At 40.0% G+C, this 18,842-nt stretch overlaps 1 long non-coding RNA gene across 3 annotated transcripts in view; it reads left to right on the top strand.

Moving 5' to 3' along the window:
• LOC113607802 (uncharacterized) overlaps positions 1 to 18,842 on the top strand; it is an 88,360-nt gene that overhangs the window by 44,822 nt on the left and 24,696 nt on the right. For all 3 annotated transcript variants that reach the window (XR_003428082.1, XR_003428081.1, XR_003428080.1), the window contains exon 5: positions 5,402 to 5,435. This is a non-coding gene — a long non-coding RNA (uncharacterized LOC113607802). The remainder of the gene's footprint in view (positions 1 to 5,401; positions 5,436 to 18,842) is intronic.

The following is an 18,842-nucleotide window of genomic DNA, read 5'->3' as shown; positions in this document are numbered from 1 at the left end:
CTTCAAATATTTTCTCTGGTCCTTTCTCTCTCTCTTCTCCTTCTGGGACCCCTATAATGTGAATGTTGGTGTGTTTAATGTTGTCCCAGCTCTCTCTTAGGCTGTCTTCATTTCTTTTCATTCTTTTTTCTTTATTCTGTTCTGTGGCAGTGAATTCCACCATTCTGTCTTCCAGGTCACTTATCCATTCTATGCCTCAGTTATTCTGCTATTGGTTCCTTTTAGTGCATTTTTCTTTTTAGTTATTGTATTGTTCATCTCTGTTTGTTCTTTAATTCTTCTAGGTGTTTTTTCTTTAATTCTTCTAGGTCTTTGTTAAACATTTCTTTCATCTTCTCAATCTTTGCCTCCATTCTTTTTCTGAGGTCCTGGATCATTTTCACTATCATTATTCTGAATTCTTTTTCTGGAAGGTTGCCTATCTCCACTTCATTTAGTTGTTTTTCTAGGGTTTTATCTTGTTCCTTCATCTGGTACATAGTCCTCTGCCTTTTCATTTTGTCTGTCTTTCTGTGAATGTGGTTTTCATTTCACAGTCTACAGGATTGTAGTTCTTCTTTCTTCCACTCTCTGCCCTCTGGTGGATGAGGCTATCTAAGAGGTTTGTGCAAGCTTCCTGATGGGAGAGACTTGTGGTGGGTAGAGCTGGGTGTTACTCTGGTGGGCAGAGCTCAGTAAAACTTTAATCCACTTGTCTGCTGATGGGTGGGGCTGAATTTCCTCCCTGTTGGTTGTTTAGCCTGAGGTGACCTAGCACTGGAGCCCACAGGCTCTTTGGTGGCACTAATGGCAGACTCCTGGAGGGCTCACACCAAGGAGTATCTCCCAGCACTTCTGTTGACAGTGTCCTTCCCCGGTGAGCCACAGCCACCCCCCGCCTCTTCAGGAGTCCCTCCAACACTAGGAGGTAGGTCTGGTTCAGTCTCCTCTGGGGTCACTGCTCCTTCCCCCTGGGTCCTCATGTGCACATTACTTTGTGTGTGCTCTCCCCGAGTGGAGTCTCTGTTTGCCCCTGTCCTGTCGAAGTCCTTCAGTCAGATCCTGCTAACCTTCAACGTCTGATTCTCTGGGAATTCCTCCTCCCATTGCCGGACTCCCAGGTTGGGAAGCCTGATGTGGGGCTCAGAACCCTCTCTCCAGTGGGTGGACTTCTGTGGCATAATTGTTCTCCAGTTTGTGAGTCACCCACCCAGCGGTTATGGGATTTGATTTTATTGTGATTGTGCCCCTCCTACCTTCTCCCTGTGGCTTCTCCTTTGTCTTTGAATGTGTGGTGTCTATTTTAGTGAGTTCCAGTGTCTTCCTGTCAATGATTGTTCAGCAGTTAGTTGTGATTCTGTGCTCTCACAAGAGGAAGTGAGCACATGTCCTTCTACTCTGCCATCTTAAACCAATCCTTTCATATATTTTAGAGATGTGAAATGACGTATCTAGAGAAGAAATAACGTGAGGACTAGGATTTTTTTTTAAAGTAATTAATTAATTAATTTGGCTGCGTCGGGTCTTAGCTGTGGCACACAGGCTCTTCGTTGCAGTGTGCAAGCTCTCTAGTTGAGACATGCGGGCTCTCTAGTTGTGGCACACAGACTCTCTAGTTGTGGCACATGGGCTCCAGAGCACGTGGGCTCAGTTGTTGCAGCACGCAGGCTCTCTAGTTGTTGTGCATGGACTCTAGAGCGCACAGGCTTATTTGCCCTACGGCATGTGGGATCTTAGTTCCCCAACCAGGGATCGAACTCACACCGCCTGCATTGGAAGGCAGATTCTTAACCACTGGACCACCAGGGAAGTCCCGAGGGCTGGGATTTGCTTTAAAATACCTCCACAGAAAAAGGAGAAGGATAGATAAAGCAAGTGTGGCAAAATCCTAACAATTGTTGAATCTGAATGATGGGTATTTTTTATAATATTCTTTCCAATTTTATTTGTTTGAAATTTTTTGTACTAAGAAAAGGTAGTGGGAACAGGCAAAATACAAATCTTCTGGATGATAATTCAACCTAACCCTTGAAAGTCAATGGAGCAAATAAATGGGAAAAGTTTCTGTCATACAGACTAACTTGCTGTTCTTTAGTTGTCAGCTCACACTATGTGGGAAAACAACCTGATGTCAGTGATCACACCTTGGATGATGTGATCATGGCCAAAGGAAGGGCTGTTGGTGGGTGTAACAGTTCTTTCTCTCTCACGTCTCTTTTTTTGCTAACACCTGAAGTGGCACCTCAGCACAGCCAAGCAGAGTACAGAGCAGTTTGCAATGTTCTTTTGCATCCAAAAACTGCTAATCACACTCAGTGCCTTTGCTGATTCACTGAGGAATAACTTTTAGTCCTGTAAGTAGATCTCCAGATTGAAATCGGAACTTGGAAGAGTTTAACAAGCATGTTACCGATATCCCACTTTTCCTGACATTTCCTCCATGCCTGCCCTGTTTGAGTAAGGGTGCTGGGTGAAGGAAGAAGAAATTTTTTTTTTTTTGATGAAGGATTACAAAACTCAGGGATGCAAATTCAGCCAAGTGTGTGGCCCCTCTCCATTCCAGAACCTGGGACAGGCAGACATCACAAATTGATCACAGATTTCTTTTTCTCTGGGCTCTGCTTGCCATACTACTCCAGGTAGCACCATATTGATGAAATTGTTACCAAACCAAACTTGGGTCCACTCGTCTGCACGCAGTAAAGCCAATCTACTGACACCAGGTTGTGGTGAAGGAAAGGGCAGCATTTATTGCAGGGGCCAAGCAAGGAGTCCAGGCAACTAGTGCTTAAAAGACCCAAACTCCCCAATGGCTTTCAGGGAAAGATTTTTTTTTTAACATCTTTATTGGAGTATAATTGCTTTACAATGTTGTGTTAGTTTCTGCTGTGTAACAAAGTGAATCAGCTATACATATACATATATCCCCATATCTCCTCCCTCTTGTGTTCAGGGAAAGATTTTTAAAGACAGGATGAGGGAAGAGAGCTGTGGGGTGTATGATCAGCTCGTGGACATTCTTCTGATTGGTTGGTGGTAAGGTAATTGGGAATCAACATCATCAAGCTTTTGGTTCCAACTGGTCTGGGATCTACATGCTTGTGGGTCAGCATCCAGTTAACTTCTTCCACCTGGTGGGGGTTTCAGTATCTGCAAAACAGCTCAAAGGATGTGGCTCAGAATATCATCTATAGCCCTTTAGGAGGAACTAAAAGGAATTAAAAGTCCTTGACTTTGTTTAATGGCTAAACTATTATTATTTTTTCTTACTTGACTGTTTTCCTTTCTTTCTGCATTTTGTCACTTCTCTGATTAAATTTCTTCTTTGAAACTTAGGGAAGAAGGCTAAAGTTTTTCTATGGACAAGAGGCAGGGAGAGGATGTCTGGGGGGATGGGGTGGTCCTGTTCTGGGAAGGCCGCGTAGGGTCCTGCTCGGCTACAAAATAACTCCTACTCAAAAATATCTTCAGACTAGATTATAAAGCATTTGCTTAGCTGTATTTTTAACCTTTTACAAACAAGAAGAAAAATACTTTGACTAGAAACTCAAGGAATTTAGATTAGATTGGATTTGAGGAAGAGCCTCATGTGAGGAGGTTGAAATCTGTGAATAATTACTTAGAAATATTAAGATATTTTTCTTAAAAGACCTATTAAAGCTGGGCAGATTCTTTTTTTTCTTTTTCTTTTTTTTAAATTTGGCCACATGACATTGCTTGTGGGATCCCTGACCAGGGATAAGGTGTGTACCCTCGGCAGTGAAAGTGCAGAGTCCTAACCACTGGACCACCAGGGAATTCCATATTTTTTAAAAAATTCTGGGCAGATTCTTATTGTCTGGAGTGGTCTAGGACTAATGAGGTTGAGCACCATCTTTTGGCCTATGTCAGGGCATCTGGCATTTTTGCCTGCCCAGCATCCCTTTTCCCTCCTCCTTATAATAGAATACTCTTTACTTTGAGGAAATCTGTCTGTTTGCATAGGTCTGCCCCTTCTCTTCTACATGGGGTGAGCAGGCTTAGCCAGTCGGATTACCCCATTTCCTTGAACACAGAAGTTAATACATGGATGGGCACATAACTCTAGCTGGGCCCATTAAATTCTAGCCATTTTTCAGCCAGATCTTTTGGAGAAAAAGCATTAAGTTGATAAAGTGGCTGGCTGTGAAGCTTGGGTTGCTGATGGTTACAATGCCCTTCACATGGAGAGAGCCAACAAAACCGAAATGCTGGAAACAGTTGAAAAGAAAGTCGTCCTTAAACCATTTGACCCTTTGGTTCTAACTGTGCTAGAAGCAAGATTAACTCCTGGATAATTTAAATATGAGCAAATTGTCTTTTTTTTCTCCCTTAGTTTGAATTGGGTTAGTGTCATTTCCAGGGAAAGTCTTAATTAGCATGGCATGTGAGATGCCTCATTCATTCCATTAACATTTATTAAGGTGTTGCAGTCACTTTGACACCCTGGAGATACAGGAAAAAAAAAAAAGACAATCATTATTTCAAGGTGTCTACAGTTAAAGAGACAGTTATGATACAGTACTAATATAATAGATGACACTTACATAGTGCTTAATGTGTTCCGAGCACTATTCTAAACATTTTATATATACTAACTTATTTAATTTTTACAGCAACCCTTTGATATAGGTTCTGTTACTTTTTCCATTTTAGAGATAGGGAAAATCAGGCCCAGAGAGGATAAGGAAATTGGCAAAGTTTACCCACTTCAGAAATAGAAGATCTGCAATTCAAACCCAACTAGCTTGGCGTTTAACCACAACATTCTAGAGCTTCATTATACCTAAAGGTCAATGTTGGAGTTATCCTGGAGAATAATCAATAATAATGGCCACCATTCACTGAATGCTTCTTATGTGCCCAGCCCTGTGCTAGGTGCATTCCTGCCTTAACACATTAAATATTTTCAAGAATTTAATGCAACGATTATTGACTGTATAGTTGAGGGAACTAGGGCTCAGAGAGGTTAAGTGGCTTGCCCAGATCACACAGCTAACAAATGGCAAAGCATAAATTTGGATCCAGACATGTCTGCTTCCAAAGGCTTTCCTCTTTCTGTCATGTTTCTCTAAGGACCATACCTTCTAGCTTTTCCCCTAGAGGTGTGGCATGTCTAGGATGCTTATGCCTGGCTGCCAGTGACTGGGAAATGGAGCCAACAGTGGGAGTCCTTTAATGCCAGAGAGTGTGGCATATTTTGTTCCCAGAAGTGCTCTTGGAATTTGTGTATACCTTGCAACCTGATAGTCCTGAGAATATATCTGCTGTAGTGGAGGGAGATTAAGAAATTCATCGGAAGTGTCTCTTTGGGAGAATAAAAAGGATGTTATTTGTTTATTTTTGTGGCCGCCATTCAAGTGTTGAAGGAGTAACTTGCTTTTGTTCTGTTTTTTGCCTTCAGACCAGATCTGTGAATAAGAAGGCTCTTGGATAAGGTATGTGTCAAGTATACTGAGGACAAAGTGCACATTTAATTAGAAAATCAGGGAATAAAAGGCAGTATTTGGAGTGGGGGAGATTTCTGTAATCCCCAACAGGCATTTTTATCTAATAAAATCACACCCAATACAGGAGAAGCTCTTAAGGTACCTCCATGTAACCAACTCACAGGATTAACTGATGCTCTCCATTCCTCCTGGAAAACTTATCAACAAAGGCATACCTGTGTGCTTCTGTGCCCAAACATTTACTGAGTGCTTAACAAGATTTTTATATAGATTAACTCATTAAATCCTTACAATGCCACCATTTTACAGGTGAGAAAAATATAGCATGAGGAAGTTAAATAACTCAGCACCAATTAGATGCTTACCGGGAGTCAGTGATGTTTGCTAGCAAACCAATTTTTGCCAGGCACACATGGTATGATTTAATTAAATAAAGTGTAAATCTGTGAAATATGAGTGTAAAGAGAGATTGAGCTATTATTTCTATGAAAACTAAATTGAATGTTTTGGAAAGGCTTGATAATGTCTGATTCACTTTGGTGTACAACAGAAACTAACGCAGCATTGTGAAGCAATTATACTCCAATAAAGATGTATTAACAAAAAAAGGTTGCTGTTGAATTAGGTATGAGCAAGACCACTGCTCTTTCCTGTCTCTATGACTGGGCCTGCTGCTGCTAATTAGAAGTTCTTTTCTATGGTTTCCTCCCTCAAATGCTTCCTCCAGATCGATCTCCTCTGAGAAGCCTTCTGAGGTGGCCTGAGTTGTACCAGTTCTGTGACTCAGCAGCAAGTTGCTCAATCTCTCTGACCCTTAGAGTCTGTATCTGTGAGATAATGGCCACCATTGTTGTAAAAATCTACCTTGCAGGATTGTTGTAGAAATTAAGTGGGGTTATCTGGGCCATAGTAAGTACTCAACAAATGGCAAAAATTATGGTATGCTTGTTGTTTTGCTGGGGGCTATGGAAACAGATGAATGAGATAGTCCCTGGCTCCAGAAGCTGAAGACGAGCACAGGACTCTCTGCCTGCTTTTGGCTCCACTTGCCCTTTAGTGAGCTGAAGCAGATTTTCACAAATGTAAATGGAAACTTTTCTAGATGTTTTTAGACACTGACACCATTATGTCATCCAAGTTCTTAGTTAGCATTTGAGTAACTCATCCTGAAGGCCTGGAATGCATCAGCACAGAGATCATCTTATATTTAGTCACTAAATGATTTGTCCTGAAGCCTAAAGGGGCCGTTGGAATGCCTTCAAGAGGAACAGGTTCCAAATCACGGAGGCCACATGGAGGAGGCTCTGGGATTTCTTCAAGTTGGGTTCAAATCATGGCTCTTTGACCTCAGGAAACTTACACAATAACTCTGAGTATCAATTTCTTCATCAGAAAAATGGGGGTAATGATTCTCATTTCATAGGTGGTAACAAGAAACAGATGAGATAAAGTGTCAAGTGTTCAGCACAGTACTTGGCATATAGTCAATACCTAATAAATGTTAGTTTCTAACAAGTGAATATGAGTAGGTAGGAATGTTGTGGGCACACAGCTAACCTATGAGCTGAGGAATTGCAAGTAGGCCTTTGTTCAACACTTTCTTTGTGCTATCATCACAAAGACTCTAGTCTGGATAGCCCATTGGTCTGACCCTGCACACGGTCTCCTCTTAGTCTTCCAGTGGAAATGACTAATACTCAAATTCTTATTCCGTTATTTAACTTGCAGAGTTGTCTTGAGTGAGGCAATCAGCCTCTGGGAGCCTCAGTTTGTTTATAACATGCAGATACAAGTGCCTACCTTGCAAGAATTATGAAAGGAATAGAAATAATGAAAAGCATGTAAGAGTGCTGACACAGGTACTCAATGAACTGTGGCTAGTTATAGTATAGTAGGACGCCTTTATCTAACTAGAAGTTGGTCAATTGATCAAAAAAGTTGATTAAAGCAGGGAATCTTAGGATTTCCCTGGTGGCGCAGTGGTTAAGAATCCACCTGCCAATGCAGGAGACACAGGTTTGAGCCCTGGTCCGGGAAGATCCTACATGCTGAGGAGCAACTAAGCCTGTGTGCCACAACTACTGAGCCTGTGCTCTGGAGCCCATGAGCCACAACTACTGAGCCCACATGCCACAACTACTGAAGCCCATGCACCTAGAGCCCGTGCTCCACAACAAGAGAAGCCACTGCAACGAGAAGCCCATGCACCACAACAAAGAGTAGCTCCTGCTCGCTGCAACTAGAGAAAGCCTGAGTGCAGCAACAAAGACCCAACACAGCCAATTAATTAATTAATTAATTAATTAAAAAAAGCAGGGAATCATAAAAAAAAATACAATCTTTCCTTCCCTCACCATGTCCTCCTAGTACCACTGAGATCATCAAACCTGTTAACTTCATCCCTAATGGTGGCTCCCATCCCCATTCCTGGCTCGTATGACAGACATGAGTCATCTACCTACAAAGGCTAGAAATTCTGCTCCAGGCATAAAGTTTGGTTTGCAACCTTGCAGATTTTCCTGCTCAGAGACCAGATAAATGACCACAGGCCAGAGCAGGATGAGAAAAGGGTGGGGGTGGCATTCACCATGGACCACAGAAGAGGAAGATGTGGAGAGATCTGAAATGGGGGGAGGTGGTTTGGGAGGTTTGAAGGGAGGAGGAACCATGAAGTAGGAACTGCTTCAGTGACCAGCTGTCCCTCATGCTGCTGTCTGGAGTGGACCATGCTCGGCCTACAGAATTGGGCTGCCCCCGAGTATCTCATTTGGAATGAGTTCTTTTGCCCTGGAGGGCTTGGCAAGCTTTCCTTCCCCATCTGACCTTTCACATGTTAGCAACGTTGACTCTTGTCAGCCTCAGAACATAGGGAGAGGGGATATGGCCTCCTGGAGGGGTTATGATGTCCTGAAAGGAAATCCTAACCCTGCTGTCAAAGTGGGAATAGACAGAGCCAGTTTAAGCTGACCTCTGTGTTGGGATGATGGTGGAACACCCCACATTTTTATGCATATTACAAATTGCAAACTCTGTGGGTTTAGGGCTCTGTGTTTCTAAGTCAAATTGGAGGCTACTCCCACTCTGAACTGGGAGCCATATAGTCAAGGCAAAAGCCACCTGCCACAGGTGATGCTCATATTATAATCAAACGCACACTTCTGATTTAGTTCTTGCAGCTTATAATTAGACCTTGTCAGAAGAAAAAAAAGAAAAGAAACTTGAAAGCAGCTGTGTTTTGGTGCTATTCACGTCTGTGACTGACCTAGTTTTTAAAAATTAAAAATGTGCCATTGGTATTTGTCACATCTTTGCACCTTGCTCACACTCCTATAGGATGAGCATTGAGAAGTGTTTTCTGAGCTGTGAGCATATGGAGGAGGAAGGGCGTTGTGGCTGAGGGCATTGACCAGCTCTCAAGCAAAATTCCAGAGGCATAGCTCTTCCTGAGATTTACCTTCACATGTTGAAAGGAAGATGGCAAAGTAGAGCTCTACAAATAGATGAGTTTTAGAGGTAAATAAGAGGGGATGTTGTTTATGCTGTGTTCTCAATGTTTTTGCCACCACTGGCCTAATGTAGAAGTGAGCTATAGAGCTGAAACCTTAATCATCAATCCTCCCATCCCATCTCTGGGTACAGAGGGTCTGGTTGCCAGGATATTCCCCAAAGCTTGCAGGAACGTTGGTGGTTTATTCTAAAGAAACAGAATGAATTAGGACTATCCTCTGTGTCTGGGTTTTATTTATTTATTTTATTTTTATTTTTGGCTGCATCGGATCTTAGTTGTGGCTCATGGGATATTCGTTGAGGCATGAGGGATCATTTGTTGCAGCACGCTGCCTTCTCTCTGGTTGTGGCGTGTGGGTTTTCTCTTCTCTAGTTGTGGCGCACAGGCTCCAGGGCACGTGGGCTCTGTAGTTTGCAGCAGGCGGGCTCTCTAGTTGAGGCGCGTGAGCTCAGTAGTTGTGGCACACGGGCTTAGTTGCCCCACGGCATGTGGGATCTTAGTTCCCTGACCAGGGCTCGAACCCGCGTCCCCTGCATTGTAAGGTGGATTCTTTACCACTGGCCCACCAGGAAAGTCCCTGTGTCTGGATTGTAGACTTTCCAAGTATAATGGCTGGTTCTCTGCCTGCTCATTATAAAACAAAACTTTCAGCCTCCCAACCACCCTCCCACGCAGAAGTCACAGGAAGCTCTCCTCTCTCCTCATTCTCAAGCATGTATAAACAATCAATGATGACTAGGCATAAAGGACAAGATAAACTAACAGATAAAATAATAATACTGAAGGAAGCAGAGATAACTCAGGGGAACAGACCAAAACATGAAATAAACATTTAAAAGAATCATCTAATTAGTATCCTCATAGAAGATGTTGCAGCCACAAAATAAGAACAGTTTGGTATTAAAAAGGAAAATGTCAGAGTGCAAAATCAGGGCTTTCCCAAAGTTGACAATAATCCTAACAATTTATATGACCTAACCGATAATTATGTGTGAGGCAGAAAGAAACTTTTCTAAACTATCAGCTGCAGAGAATGAATTTTGATCAACCATAGAGACAAGACTGAGTTATCTTTCTGTTCTCCCTATTGAAAATTATAAGATCATTGTCCTATGAAGAGGTTATCAAAAAAGTAAACAGTTAAAAGCTGTAGGGGAAAAAGTGTATGGAGGGTGTGTCAGCTTTTTAAAACTTGTAATTTGTTGTAATTTCTTTTCTCACTCTACATAAAAATTTACTGTCAGATATAATTTTGTATTCATAATTTAATATTCTTTTCTTAAAGAGACCTCCCTCTTCCCACCTCCACACACCGCCACCAATTTTCTAACTTTCAGGCCCCACGAAGCCTGGATGTGCCCCTGGCAGTGCATTGCTTGCAGATAGAACAGAGAAGATGGCAAACGAACTGCAGAATGATATATACCATAAGATTTCAATTCAAATACCTTTCAAATACCCAACTCTCACTATCTATTGATTATAGCTACACATGCAGGTAGTAAAAGTGTGAAAACATAGACTAGGAGGTACACATCTAATTTATGAGAATGGTTGCTTTGGAGTATGGGGTGCTCTGTTTTCACTTATTTTCTGAAGCAAAAATGAAAAAGTGTTAACGTGTATTTATTTTGAATGGTGGATATGTGGATGTTATTTTATTCTTGGTGATTTTCTCTTTTCATTTTAAATTGTAGTCAGATTCCCTCAGAATTTGGAAGGCATTGTCAATAGTCTTCTGGTATCCAGGTCATCCTTTGCAGTTGACCTGATTTTCCCTTCTTTTTCCTTGTGGTCCTACTATTTCACAACAATCTGTTTAAGTATGGACTTTGAGTCCCTCATCGTGCTAAACTTTTGTGAACTTTCCAACTTGAGGACTCATGTCCTTCAGCTCCAAGTATTTCTTTTCTATTAGTTCTCTGTCACTTTTGTCCTTGCCATTTCTGTTCTCTTTCTGGATCTCTTGTTAGTCAAATGTTAGACTTCGTATTTTTGTCTCACATTTTGTACAGGTTTTTATCCCCATATTTTTTTTTTTTTTTGCGGTACGCGGGCCTCTCACTGTTGTGGCCTCTCCCATTGAGGAGCACAGGCTCCGGACGCGCAGGCTCAGCAGCCATGGCTCATGGGCCCAGCCGCTCCGCAGCATGTGGGATCTTCCCGGACCGGGGCACGAACCCGTGTCCCCTACATCGGCAGGCGGACTCTTAACCACTGTGCCACCAGGGAAGCCTCCTCCCCCCCATCTTTATGGGAGATTTCTTTTCCATCTTACAACCCTTTTGTTAAAAATTTTGGCATTTATATTTTTAATTTCCAATATTTTTTCCTTTTCATAATATCCTGTTTTTATTTTGTAAATGCTCTGTTTTCTATGAGGATACTAATTAAATGGTTTGAATTATAACAGTTTCTTTTTTGTGTTGTTTTGCAGTTGGGATAATTTAAACACACATACTAATGTGGATTTTTCTTTAAAGAGTTAAAGGGTAGTGAGAGTTTACCTGTTATAAAATTGTTCAAATCTTGCAATATAGATACAGAAACATTTAAGGATTCTAAAATATATTTTCAAAACTTGGACGAGAAACCTGGCACAAACAAAATGAAGAGAGTTTATTCAAAAAGTTGATGAAACTCTAATGTATCATTTTTTCCTAATATATCATTTTTAACTGAAATTTGGAAAGATGTTTTTAAAAGTTTCAGTAAAATAAATGAGAAATGAGTCCTGATTTGAATGTGTATACAACTTCATATAGACTATGGTATAATATATACTTGGTCTTTGTCACCAGTTCCTGGCACAGAGCTCCTAAAACCATGGGAGTTTCCTGAGTGATAGTATTATCTTTTGTTGTTCATTAGGAGCCCCTTTCAACCACACTTCAGTTTATACTAATGAGATGACTCAGAATGAGGTTCCTAAATGGCTTTAGAATAGAGGCTGGTCAGCTGAAACAGCAACCAGCAACAGCAATTTCATTTCCACTTTCATCCCCACTCTCTGACTTCCTGGATAGTGATGGGGACTGGAGTTGGGTTATAAAAACTCTTAAACTACAAGATTGAGAGAGCTTCTGAATTGGTGAACACATCATGTTTCTGGAGGGTGGCAAAGCCTGACTCCCTGGGCACAGAGGTTCCTATGTACCAGACCTCGATCTATGTACTATTCATTTGTATCCTCATCTGGCTATTCATTTGTATCCTTTATAATAAACTGTAAAAGAAAGTATAGCACTTTTCTGAGTTCTATGTATCATTCTAGTGAATTATCAAACCTGAGCAGGGGATCGTGGTAACCCCTGAATTTGTAATCTTCTGGGAAAAAATGTGGGTAGCATGGGCACACAATTAGAAGCCAGAAGACAGGGGAACTCATTCATGTGGTCTTACAGTCAGCTCTGGAGGCACTGAGCAGAGTGGAGAAGTGTGGAAAGTGGATCTGGAGAACAAACAAGAAATCTGACACATCCCTTGCCTAGAAGTTACGCTCTTTAATGCAATAACCTCGTCTATCTTATACTTCATTATGCCCTAGTGCCTAGAACAGACCTGATGCATAGCAATAACAGCTAACATTCACTGGGTGTTTACTATATCCTGAGTACATCTATTGGACTTTACATGTATTAAATTATTATTATTATTTTTTTAAAACAAAACCTACCAAATCACAAGTAGGGGATGATTTTCTTTTTCTTTTATAAATTTATTTTATTTTTGGCTGCGTTGGGTCTTCATTGCCGCTTGTGCACTTTATTTAGTTGTGGCGAGCAGGGACTACTCTTCGTTGCGGTGCTCGGGCTTCTCATTGTAGTGGCTTCTCTTGTTGCGGAGCATGGGCTCTAGGCATGTGGACTTCAGTTACTGTGGCTCGTGGGCTCTAGAGCGCAGGCTCAGTTGTTGTGGTGCATGGGCTTAGTTGCTCTGAGGCATGTGGTATCTTCCTGGACCAGGGCTCAAACCTGCGTCCCCTGCATTAGCAGGTGGATTCTTAACCACTGCGCCACGAGGGAACGCCTATATTAAATTATTTAGTTTTCATGTCAACTGTATTAGTTATTACTATTAGGTATTATTATCACCATTTTCTAGGTGATAAAACTGAGGCACACAGAAGGCTAGATTTTACATATTTGTACTCCAACCCAGGACACTTGACTCTGTGACCGTCACTACTTTTTTTTTTTAATTTAATAATATACTTGATTTAACCCAATATAACCTAAATATTTTCACTTTAACGTGTAATAAAATAAAAGGCATTAATATGATTTTTTTGGTTTTGTTTTTTCTTTCCCCCCTCTTTTTTTTTAACATCTTTATTAGAGTATAATTGCTTTACAATGGTTGTTAGTTTCTGCTGTATAACAAAGTGAATCAGCTATACGTATACATATATCCCCTTATCTCCTCCATCTTGGGTCTCCCTCCCACCCTCCCTATCCCACCCCTCTAGGTGGTCACGAAGCACCGAGTTATTCCCCCTGTGCTATGCAGCTGCTTCCCACTAGCTATTTTACATTTGGTAGTGTATATATGTCCACGCTACTTTCTCACTTCGTCCCAGCTTACCCTTCCCCCTCCTCGTGTCCTCAAGTCCATTCTCTACGTCCGCGTCTTTATTCCTGTCCTGCCCCTAGGTTCTTCAGAACCAATTGTTTGTTTTTTTTTAGATTCCATATATATGTGTTAGCATGTGGTGTTTGTTTTTCTCTTGCTGACTTCACTCTGTATGACAGGCTCTAGGTCCATCCACCTCACTACAAATAACTCAATTCCATTTCTTTTTATGGCTGAGTAATATTCCATTGTATATATGTGCCACATCTTCTTTATCCATTCATCTGTCAATGGACACTTAGGTTGCTTCCATGGCCTGACTATTGTACATAGTGCTGCAATGAACACTGTGGTACATGACTCTTTTTGAATTATGGTTTTCTCAGGGTATATGCCCAGTAGTGGGATTGCTGGGTCATATGGTAGTTCTATTTGTAGTTTTTTGAGGACGCTCCTTACTGTTCTCCATAGTGGCTGTATCAATTTACATTCCCACCAGCGGTGCAAGAGGGTTCCCTCTTCTCCTCACCCTCTCCAGCATTTATTGTTTGTAGATTTTTTGATAATGGCCATTCTGACCAGTGTGAGGTGATACCTCATTGTAGTTTTGATTTGCATTTCTCTAATGATTAGTGATGTTGAGCATCCTTTCATGTGTTTGTTGGCAGCCTGTATGTCTTCTTTGGAGAAATGTCTGTTTACCTCTTCTGCCCATTTTTGGTTTGGGTTGTTTGTTTTTTTGATATTAAGCTGCATGAGCAGCTTTTATATTTTGGAGATTAATCCTTTGTCAGTTGCTTCATTTGCAAATATTTTCTCCCATTCTGAGGGTTGTCTTTTGGTCTTGTTTATGGTTTCCTTTGCTGTGCAAAAGCTTTTAAGTTACATTAGGTCCCATTTGTTTATATTTCCCTTTCTCTAGGAGGTGGGTCAAAAAGGATCTTGCTGTGATTTATGTCATAGAGTGTTCTGCCTATGTTTTCCTCTAAGAGTTTTATAGTGTCTGGCCTTACATTTAGTTCTATAATCCATTTTGAGTTTATTATTGTGTATAGTGTTAGGGAGTACTCTAATTTCATTTACATGTAGCTGTCCAGTTTTCCCAGCACCACTTGTTGAAGAGGCTGACTTTTCTCCATTTTATATTCTTGCCTCCTTTATCAAAGATAAGGTGACCATATGTATGTGGGTTTACCTCTGGGCTTTCTATCCTGTTCCATTGATCTATATTTCTATTTTTGTGCAAGTACCATACTGTCTTGATTACTGTAGCTTTGTAGTATAGTCTGAAGTCAGGGTGTCTGATTCCTCCAACTCCATTTTTCTTAAGATTGCTTTGGCTATTCAGGGTCTTTTGTATTTCCATACAAATTGTGCAATTTTTTGTTCTAGTTCTATGAAAAATGCCATTGGTAGTTTGATAAGGATTACATTGAATCTGTAGTTTGTTTTGGGTAGTATAGTCATTTTCACAATCTTGATTCTTCCAATCCAAGAACATGTATATCTCTCCATCTGTTTGTATCATCTTTAATTTCTTTCATCAGTGTCTTACAGTTTTCGGCATACAGGTCTTTTGTCTCCTTAGGTAGGTTTATTCCTAGGTATTTTATTCTTCTTGTTGCAGTGGTAAATGGGAGTGTTTCATTAATTTCTCTTTCAGATTTTTCATCATTCGTGTATATGAATGCAAGAGATTTCTGTGCATTAATTTTGTATCCTGCTACCTTACCAAATTCATTGATTAGCTCTAGTAGTTTTCTGGTATCATCTTTAGGATTCCCTGTGTATAGTATCGTGTCATCTGCAAACAGTGACAGTTTTACTTCATCTTTTCAGATTTGGATTCTTTTATTTCTTTTTCTTTTCTGATTGCTGTGGCTAACACTTCCAAAACTATGTTGAATGATAGTGGTGAGAGTGGGCAACCTTGTCTTTTTCCTGATCTTATTGGAAATGGTTTCAGTTTTTCAGCATTGAGAATGATGTTGGCTGTGGGTTTGTCATATATGGCCTTTATTATGTTGAGGTAGGTTCCCTCTGTTCCTACTTTCTGGAGAGTTTTTATCATAAATGGGTGTTGAATTTTGTCGAAAGTTTTTTCTGCATCTATTGAGAAGATCATATGGTTTTTATTCTTCAATTTGTTAATATGGTTCATCACATTGATTGATTTGTGTATATTGAAGAATCCTTGCATTCCTGAGATAAATGCCACTGGATCATGGTGTATGATCCTTTTGATGTGCTGTTGGATTCTGTTTGCTCGTATTTTGTTGAGGATTTTTGCATCTATATTCATCAGTGATATTGACCTGTAGTTTTCTTTCTTTGTGACATCTTTGTCTGGTTTTGGTATCAGGGTGATGGTGGCCTCGTAGAATGAGTTTGGGAGTGTTCATCCCTCTGCTGTATTTTGGAAGAGTTTGAGAAGGATGGGTGTTAGCTCTTCTCTAAATGTTTGATAGAATTGGCCTGTGAAGCCATCTGTCCTAGGCTTTTGTTTGTTGGAAGATTTTTAATGACAGTCTCGATTTCAGTGCTTGTGATTGGTCTGTTTATATTTTCTATTTCTCTTGGTTTAGTCAGAAGGTTATGCTTTTCTAAGAATTTTTCCATTTCTTGCAGGTCATCCATTTTATTGGCATACAGTTGCTTTTAGTAATCTCTTATGATCGTTTGTACTTCTCTTTTTTCATTTGGAATTCTGTTGATTTGAGTCTTTTCCCTTTTTTTCTTGTTGAGCCTGGCTAATTGTTCATCAATTTTTTTGTCTTCTGAAAGAACCAGCTTTTAGTTTTATTGATCTTTGCTATTGTTTCCTTCATTTCTTTTTCATTTATTTCTGATCTCATCTTTATGATTTCTTTTCTTCTGCTAACTTTAGGTTTTATTTTGTTCTTCTTCCTCTAATTGCTTTGGGTGTAAGTTTATGTTGTTTATGTGAGATGTTTCTTGTTTCTTGAGGTAGGATTGTATTGCTATAAACTTCCCTCTTAGAACTGCTTTTGCTGCATCCCATAGGTTTTGGGTCATCATGTTTTCATTGTCATTTGTTTCTAGGTTTTTTGGTTTCCTCTGTGATCTTTTGGTTATTTAGTAGTGTATTCTTTAGCCTCCATGTGTTTGTAATTTTTGCAGTTTTTTTTCCCTATAATTGATAATAGTCTCATAGTGTGTTGGTAGAAAAGATACTTGATATGATTTCAGTTTTCTTAAATTTACCAAAGCTTGATTTGTGACCCAAGGTAAGATCTATCCTGGAGAATGTTCCATGAGCACTTAAGAAGAAAGTGTATTCTGTTGTTTTTGGATGGAATGTCTTATAAATATGAATTAAGTCCATGTTGTTTAATGTGTCATTTAAAGCTTGTGTTTCCTTATTTATTTTCATCTTGGATGATCTGTCCATGGGTGAAAGTGGGGTGTTAAAGTACCCTACTATTTTTGTGTTACTGTCGATTTCCCCTTTTATGGCTGTTAACGTTTGCCTTAGGTATTGAGGTGCTCCTATGTTGGGTGCATAAATATTTATAATTGTTATATCTTCTTCTTGGATTGATCCCTTGATCATTATGTAGTGTCCTTCTTTGTCTCTTGTAATAGTCTTTATTTTGTTTTTATTTATTTATAAATTTATTTATTTTATTTATTTATTATTTTTGGCTCTGCTAGGTGTTCGTTGCTGTGTGCGGGCTTTCTCTAGTTTCCGTGAGCTAGGGCTACTCTTCGTTGCGGTGCATGGGCTTCTCATTGCAGTTGCTTCTCTTGCTGCGGAGCACAGGCTCTAGGCATGAGGGCTCAGTAATTGTCCTCATGGGCTCTAGAGTGCAGGCTCAGTAGTTGTGGCACATGGGCTTAGTTGCTCTGCGGCATGTGGGATCTTCCTGGACCAGGGCTTGTACCCATGTACCCTGCATTGGCAGGTGGATTCGTAACCACTGCACCAGCAGGGAAGTCCAATAGTCTTTATTTTACAGTCTATTTTGTCTGATATGAGAATTGCTACTTGAGCTTTCTTTTGATTTCCATTTGCATGGAATATCTTTTTCCATCCTCTCACTTTCAGTCTGTATGTGTCCCTAGGTCTGAAGTGGGTCTGTTATAGACAGCATATATATGGGTCTTGTTTTTGTATCCATTCAGCCCGTCTTTTGGTTGGAGTATTTAATCCATTTACACTTAAGGTAATTATCGATATGTATGTTCCTATTACATTAATTACATAAATGTTCCTATTTTCTTAATTGTTTTGGGTTTGTTATTGTAGGTCTTTTCCTTCTTTTGTGTTTCCTGCCTAGAGAAGTTCCTTTAGCATTTGTTGTAAAGCTGGTTTGATGGTGCTGAATTCCCTTAGCTTTTGCTTGTCTGTAAAGGTTTTAATTTCTCTGTTGAATCTGAATGAGATCCTTGCTGGGCAGAGTAATCTTGGTTGTAAATTTTTCTCTTTCATCACTTCATATATGTCCTGCCACACCCTTCTGTCTTGCAGATTTTCTGCTGAAAATTCACCTGTTAACCTTATGGGGATTCTCTTGTATGCTATTTGTTGCTTTTCCCTTGCTGCTTTTAATATTTTTTCTTTGTATTTAATGTTTGATAGTTTGATTAATATGTGCCTTGGATTTATCCTGTGTGGGTTCTTTGCACTTCCTGGGCTTGATTAACTATTTCCTTTCCCATATTAGGGAAGTTTTCAGCTATAATCTCTTCAAATATTTTCTCAGTCCGTTTCATTTTCTCTTCTTCTTCTGGAACCCCTATAATTTGAATTTTGGTGCATTTAATGTTGTCCCAGAGGTCTCTGAGACTGTCCTCAATTCTTTTCATTCTTTTTTCTTTATTCTGCTCTGCTGTAGTTATTTCTACTATTTTATCTTCCTGGAAGATAAAAAATGAGCCGTTCTTCTGCCTCAGTTATTGTGCTATTGATTCCTTCTAGAGAATTTTTCATTTCATTTATTGTGTTGTTCATCATTGTTTGTTTGCTCTTTAGTTCTTCTAGGTCCTTGTTTAACATTTCTTGTATTTTCTCCATTCTATTTCCAAGATTTTGGATCATCTTTACTATCATTACTGTTATTATTATCATTATAATTATTCAATTGCCTGAATTCTTTTTCAGGTAGACTGCCTATTTACTCTTCATTTGTTTGGTCTGGTGGGTTTTCACCTTGCTCCTTCATCTGCTGTGTGTTTCTCTGTCTTCTCATTTTGCTTAACTTACTGTGTCTGGGGTCTGTTTTTCACAGGCTGCAGGTTCATAGTTCCTGTTGTTTTTGGTGTCTGCCCCCTGTGGGTAAGGTTGGTTCAGT

The sequence above is a fragment of the Aethalodelphis obliquidens genome, unplaced genomic scaffold, assembly GCF_003676395.1.
Source record: "Aethalodelphis obliquidens isolate GAN/ISIS:26980383/991018 unplaced genomic scaffold, ASM367639v1 scaffold50, whole genome shotgun sequence".
Classification (NCBI taxonomy): domain Eukaryota; kingdom Metazoa; phylum Chordata; class Mammalia; order Artiodactyla; family Delphinidae; genus Aethalodelphis; species Aethalodelphis obliquidens.
Note: the sequence above shows the minus strand (reverse complement) of the source record. Positions and strands in the feature narration are given on the sequence as shown.